The sequence below is a fragment of the Sceloporus undulatus genome, chromosome 2 (assembly GCF_019175285.1).
Source record: "Sceloporus undulatus isolate JIND9_A2432 ecotype Alabama chromosome 2, SceUnd_v1.1, whole genome shotgun sequence".
Classification (NCBI taxonomy): Eukaryota; Metazoa; Chordata; class Lepidosauria; order Squamata; family Phrynosomatidae; genus Sceloporus; species Sceloporus undulatus.
Genome location: NC_056523.1, coordinates 15,573,843 through 15,581,093, shown reverse-complemented (window position 1 = coordinate 15,581,093; position 7,251 = coordinate 15,573,843). Strand labels below are relative to the sequence as shown.

The 7,251-nt window shown below is 41.9% G+C and overlaps 1 protein-coding gene across 1 annotated transcript in view; it reads left to right on the top strand.

Moving 5' to 3' along the window:
* LOC121923831 overlaps positions 1-7,251 on the top strand; it is a 51,560-nt gene that overhangs the window by 25,329 nt on the left and 18,980 nt on the right. The window lies entirely within an intron of this gene.

The window sequence follows — 7,251 nt, the reverse complement described above, 5'->3', positions numbered from 1 at the left end:
CCCCCCCCCCGGCTACGTCCTTGCATGGAGGACCTGCCATTAACCTAAAAGCGGAGAGACCACATAGGCAGCTCACCTGACCCAGGCAGAGCCCTAGAGAGAGATGGAATTAAAATCTTCCATAGGAAGTTTGGGAGTTGCCAAACCAGATTCGCCTCTGCTTGCCCAAGAAAGACAATAGACCTGGCTTCTCGCTGAATGAGCCAGCGATCAGCTTAACGGCTCAGCTTAACGAATTGTGTCCAGACCTAATGTACTGTGCAACACATTAGCCTCATAGCCTCGGGATACGTTTCATCCTATATAAATCCTGGGTTTTCAGACCCTCTCTGAGCTTTCGGAGTAGAGCTTTGAGCTGTGCTAAACTCTAAGCTAAAGTTGAGATCACACTGTCAGCAGGCTGCAAATTGGTCTATACCAGTTGTAACCTTGCTCCAAGCTCCCGCGGCCCTCTTCCCTTCGCTTCCGCGGCCATGAATCACTGTCCATCTAAGCTGCATCGGACTTCCTGGAGAAGATGTCTAAGTTAGTATCCCCTAGCGGTGCCTCTCTTTCTCAAACCTATCTCCCTGAACTCACCCCTCCCCTGCTATAGCATTGAATGTGTGTGTGTGTGTGTGTGTGTGTGTGTGTGTGTTCCCCTTTTGCTGTGTGGTTTTCCTTGTGCTTTAATAAATGTTACTAGTTTAATTGTACCTAATTGGTATCAGAGTCTCTTTCTTTTGGGCTGTACTGGCGACCTCTGGTATACACTTTGGAACACGACTCCGGCACATGGTAATAATTGAATAATAATTTGTTTTATTTATATACCGCTATTCCAAAGATCATAGCGGTGAACAGCAAGTAAGCTAATTAGCAAGTAAGCTAATTTGCCCCAACAGTCTGGTTACTCATTTTAGCGACCTCGGAAGGATGCAAGCCTGAGTCGAGCTTGGGCCCTTTTGCTGGTCTTGAACTCGCAACCTTGTGGTTTTGAGTGAATGGCTGCAGTACAGGCATTTAACCACTGCACCACCAGGGCCACCTCTCAGCTAAATTTGAGCTAATTAAAAATTGCCCTAATTCGATCCTTCCTAACAAATGCTAGGGAGGTCTGGGAACTGTAGTTTTGTGAGACATTTAGCCTGCTCTGACAGAGAGCTCTGGTGCCACAATTTAAACTACAGTTCCCAGGATTCCCTAGCACTGAGCCAGGGCAGTTAAAGCAGTCTCAAACTGAATTATTTCTGCAGTATGTATTGGCCCTGTGTTTATATGCTGGATTTTTGGGATGAAGATCAATTTTGGTGGAGACCCAATAACTTTCTTTGTGTATTTTTCAAAATTGTTAGTTTCTATTTTTTTAAATGGTTTGCAATCTTTTTATTCAAAATATTGACATCAAGTTGACAACGTTCATCACTGGGGATAGAATTGGATTGGGGAGGGTAAAAAATGGAATCAACTTCCCTCTGACTCCAAAATGCTGAGGAGAAGCAACTGTGGAGGACCTGTGCCTTCAGGCCCTGTTTGTGGACTTCCCAAAAGCCTCTGTTGGGCTGTCAGGCCTCATTTCAGTGAACATTTAAAACCTGGCAGTTCACAAGTGTTTAGTGCCCAGTGATCATAGCTTGGTTCTGGTCTCTTAATTTGTGGACTCCCCCCCCCTCCCCATTTTTTAAATTTTTAAATTTTTTTTTTTTGCTTTACTTTGTTTACAATGAATTCTTAAAATTGATTTCATTCTGCCAACCTCTAGATATAAGGTTGGATGCAAATATTTGAATAAATAAATGTTATTGGAGATAGTATGATAGACTGAAATCCAGGTGACATCCTCCTCCAATATGAAGTGGATCTCCACTTGTATGGATCCCTTGGTATGCATAGTCACATTTACATTCCTAATCAAAAGTTACAGGTATACGAATTATATATGTATATTTTACAGGTTGTTTTTTTTTTATACTGTGTAACGGTATAAGAAAGGTTAAAAGGTTGGGTTTGGTAATAGAGGGGTTGTATATGCTTGAAGGCAAGAATGCAAGTAATATGGATCAAGCAGCACGAAAGAAGACATGAAAAGACAGGAAGTAAGGACACGTGGAACATCTGCTTTGTAGGATAATAATTTAGGTTATGTTTTTTGTGATAAAAATATAAAGTTTGTATGTTTGTAAAATTTAATAAAGATTTATTTGCCCAACGGGAAAAAAAAAGTTACAGGTATATGACAGTCAAATGTGTGAGCTCACTGCGACTCCTCATTTATGTGTGCTCATTGCATGTAGGAAAATCCCATGCACTTAGTTTTATTGCCTTTCCACTACAATATTTTAAACTACACGTTTCCAAAGTCTACAGATCTAAGGAGGTAACTAGCCTGATCGGTAAGCTGTCTCTGCCCTTGCTATGAATTTGGTCCTCTACCAAGAAATTTACCTTTGTGCAGCTGAAATCCATACAGCAATGCATCTGGATAAAAAAAGGAGACAGAGAAAAACTCAGGACCACATGGCCAAACGTACAGTTCCTGATTAAACAAACATCCATTCATACTATTCCAACTATTGTTTCCTTGTTTCAAGAAAAGGACTAAATATAAATTGAAGGAGATCTGGCAGCAAGGAAATACCACTCTTTGCAACTGTAAGCTGTTGTTAAATAGCAACAGCAATGGACAGCATATGGAGAAAAGTGCCAGTGTTGGTTTGGGGGTTACATACATTTTTAAAAAACGTTTTTTTTCGATGTTCTGGTGATAATATGGTTCAGGAGTAGAGCAGCAATCTACAGTTGCTTTCCCATTATATCCCAGTAGTATATGAACTGATCACATAAATTCTACTGGCAAGAACATAAGATTTAAAAATAGCAATCTCTGTCATCAAGCCTGTTAGGTTCTCCCCCAGGCAGAGGGTTGGACTGATGGCCCTTGTGGTCTCTTCCAATCTATGATTCTATGATTCTATACTAATATAAGGACTAACACAAATCTTACAGACATTTCGATTACCTTTGAATGCTGCTTCATGATGCCATCCAGTAAGGAGTTAATATCAGTCAAGTCCCAGATCTTAAACCTCAGCTCTGGAGGGAAAGCTCCTGGTCCTCAAAAGTCTCCTTCATTTGCTTTGGTGAAGAAAAACAAAGGAGCCCCACAGCTGTCCAGTCAAGTCCAGAATTTCCAAATACAACAAAGTAAAGGGAAGGGACAACCTGAAGGCAGAAGGAGTTGCTCTAAAGGAGGAGATTTTTTCCTTTCTATTGTTTAATTTCTATCCCCCCCCTTTCTCCCATAAATGAGATTCAAGCCTTCATAGCTTTATAGCCAGAAGTAACTGGAAAGCCAAACAAGAAGAAGCCCACAGCTTTATCAGTCAGTCTCACCGGTTTATGCCCTTTCAATGTAGACAAATGCTTGTCGGGTGCCCTTTGTCTTGATCACAAATTCTTGATTGCAATGCATCACTCAATCACAGATGTTACCAAAGAGGTGTGGGAAAAGGAGGAGGATTGCTGTTGATTGCAAAGCTGGAACATCCTCCTAGCACAACGCTTCATAATGAACTAAGCATTCTCTAAGCATTTACAATCCATAGCAGCCTTTGCCCTCAACAAGCTGATACTTATTTAGGATGGAAGGCTGAGCCAACCTAGAGCCGTCTGGGATCGAACACACAACCATTGTGGCTGCAGGACCGGCCTTTAAGCACTGCGCCACCCAAGCTCCTCTACTTCCTAATATGAAAACCCTATATCAGAACATGGCACACAGCAACTCCTGCTCCCTCATGAGTATCCAAAGTGTGGTCCCAACGGATGGCATGAGTTGGCCAGCAGAGACAACCAAGGTACAAGTGCACTAAATGCAGTTACTGGCTTTCTATACTTTTGCTGGTCTTAGTTCAAATCACTTGAATTCCAAAGCAAGAACATTTGTTGTCTGCTGAGAGTTTATGCTAAAAGATTGTTATTTTCCGCTCCCATCTGAGGTGACTTACTGAGTCTCTTTTTCTTCTCAGAGATTTAATGGGTAACATTAAAGCAAACAGGAAATGGATGTTGTTTCACAAGACAAAAGGCAACGCAATACAATATTGCATTTCTACTGAAAATGGGCTCTATCCTTGAGATGTGATTGTTTTTGTTAAAATATATCAGAATTGCAAATATACATTAATGCAAATATAACAGAATATGCTATATTAAAAATAACAAAGCACGAGTGACAGATTTTACATTATTTCAGATGAGTTCATGTGGTTGTAGTGTTTTCTGAGAAATGGACAAAGGAAAGCAGTTAACAAGTCAGCTATTAAAGATATTCGAATTTAACTGATGGCCTTATTCGTCTAAATATTAGCATGGAATGGTGTCTGTGCTACAGCTAATATTATTTTTTTATGTTGTATTAAGTATACTACGAGCAACCAGAAGATTTTCTTTTTTGAGACCTCCACCACATTGGAGGTTCACAGTGGGTCTACTTACGTGTCCAAAATTATGCTCGATCCTAGAAGAAAGAAAGACAAGAAAAAGAGAGTCTGTCCACACATCACTTTAGGGGACGCAGCTGGTGGCACTCTGCAGAACTACACAAGCCACTAAAGGACTGAGAATAGAGGGAGCATCCTGCAGAGAGAATTAAGCAAACCCTGCTGGTATCCAGTGGCATCACTAGGAGTGTATGCCAGTTGTGGCGCCACACTGTGTGATATCCCCAGAAGAGGGGAGACATCCATGTGGCCCTTCCGTCTATGCGCTCATCGTGTGCTCCCCATTCTGGCACAAAGTTGCCATGGTCTCCTTTGCATGCCATCCCCATGTACCCCTGTCCCCTGTGCACCGTCCCCCCACAACTTACATTCACCACACAATCAACGCCCCCCCCGCACATTGTCCGTGCGCTTTCCCCTGCATGCTGTCTCAACTTTTCTTCTCATCAGGAATAGGAAAGGGGTGGCATGGGGGGGTGGCAGCATTGCCAAGGACGAGCCACATCCTCTAAAGCCCAAATCCTCCCCTGCACGGGGTGACACCAGGTGCAGGAAAAGCCACTGCTGAAGCTGGGCTCTTGCAAGAGACATGAAGCCAAGGGCATTTGATAGAGCAGTCATCTTGGAGCTAGGCAGAACTACTGTGGTGACACCCGTTGGGCCCTCTCCTGCTCAGGGTAAGAAGAGCCGATCTGAACCCCTCCTGCCTGACTTTTGCTGCAGTGGTGCTGGCTCCCCTCATAAAGATGCAGACGCACTGCAGTAAAGGAGAGGGCAAGCGTGGTCTTTTGGCAATTCCCCAGCAAGCTCCTCACTTCCTGAATGAACCAGGGGTGGACAGAGTAACTTCCCAACCTATCCAAGTGGAAGTATATGGGAGTGGCAAGAAAACCTGCTGAGAAAAAACACAAAAAGAGTGAGTTAAGAAAAAGCGGGAGATTAGCAGCGAGTCCTGAGGAGAAGCTGGAAGTCCAAGCCAACACCTAAGAAGGAAGGGTCGGGGTTCGTGTGGTGATGTGTAAGAGACCTAGTATCTGCTACCTAACAGTTCAACAATACCTAGAAGGCCCTATGATTTCCACCCTGCCTTGAAATAAGATATGCTGTTACGTGACTCCAGTCCTGAAAAGGTCCATGAGAGAAACCATGCTCCTGAGATTGTCAAATTAATCATGTACAACTGCTGTTCCCAAACATCTTTAAAAATGTTAATATTGTTGTTTTTCTTATCCACTTCTCCTCCCCAAGGGGGTACAACAAAGAGTAAACACATACAGTTATTTAATCCATTAAGAAGCCAAGGCCTCCCTCCAGCCCATCTCCCTTGGTCCAGGCCTCGAAGGTATGAGAGAACTGCTGAACCTGATCCCCTTCCCCACCAACACTCCCTTCTCCTTTTGTGTTGTGTTCCTTTTAGATTGTAAAGCCTGAGGGCAGGGAACTGTCTAATTTAAAAAGATTGTATGTACAATGCGTGTAAATTTACAGCACTTTAGAAATAAAGGTTAATAATAATAATGGATAATATAATAATAGTTACAACAAGTGCAAGAATACATTAAAACACATAAAGAAGAAGGATACATAAAATCATACAGCCAGAAAATAGACTAATTTAAAATTAATAGTTTTTGAAATCCATTTGTAGACCAGACAAAAGAAATCTTGTTAATATTTTGACCTTCTACATTCATTACACTTTCCCTTATTAGTTATTTGTTTTTGTTTTTATTTTTAGGCAACCTTAGTAATCTGTATGACATATCTTCTGTTGCCAACATTTGTTTTTCTTTTGTTATTTAGCCTGTTTTACAATTGTTGCTTTGTGTTCCTTTATTGCTGAGGCTATTTTGTGCTTTTTCCTCTTTTTCCTGTTTTTAGGAATGTTAAAAATTGCAGTAACCATTAATTTGGAAAATAGGAAGGGCTTGCCATCAACAATGCTTAGCAAGTTTTGTATCTACAACAGGAAAACTGAATGCAACCTGTTTAATTGTTTGATTGCTTTGAGTTAATACCTGAGCAGCGTATGCAGAGATGGGTTGTTAATACATCAGACTGAACCCCTTTACTCTTTCAATAGCGAATAAAACTTTTTATATGAGTTTTGTCTGGAGATTGCCAGGGGGTTTCTTTCTGCTCATCTTACCTGCAGGAGTTCCCTTGGGGGGCTGCTGATACTGCTCTCCTCTCCTTAATGAGACTTTCAAGACAGGAGAGATCCCTGGACATTTTGGCCAGGTACCCCTCCCGTTTCTTGGCAATCTCCTCCTCCACCTCCTTGATCTGAGCCAGAAGGTGATATTCCTGTCTTCAGAAACTGGTGAAATTGTCTGAAGTGGGCTAACTGTCATTTCCTTCCCTGGCTCTTGTTTGTTGCTTCTGCAATGATGGACAAAATGAGAAGGAGGCTATGGTTTTTTTTTTGGGGGGGGGGGGAAATGTAAATAATCACAGCGAATAAAACCAAATTCAGACCTACAAGGGCGTCTCACCGGTTATTAACATTTTTTAACATTTGTAAAAGATTAGATCAAGCTCTTTAAATTCACATAGGGAGGAGGAGGCCGAGGCCAGGATAGGCCTCTTTGCTCAGAAGTATTGAGGATCTGATCTTCTGGAGTTTGGATTACATGGGATACAATTTGATACATGTTTGTTGAATAATTATTGTTTATTGTCTTTAACTTGGGAAAGTCAACACGATCCTGCGCTGGTAGAAATCACACGGAGTTTTTTGGGGGATTTTGGTTGTCGTGGCGCTCAGATA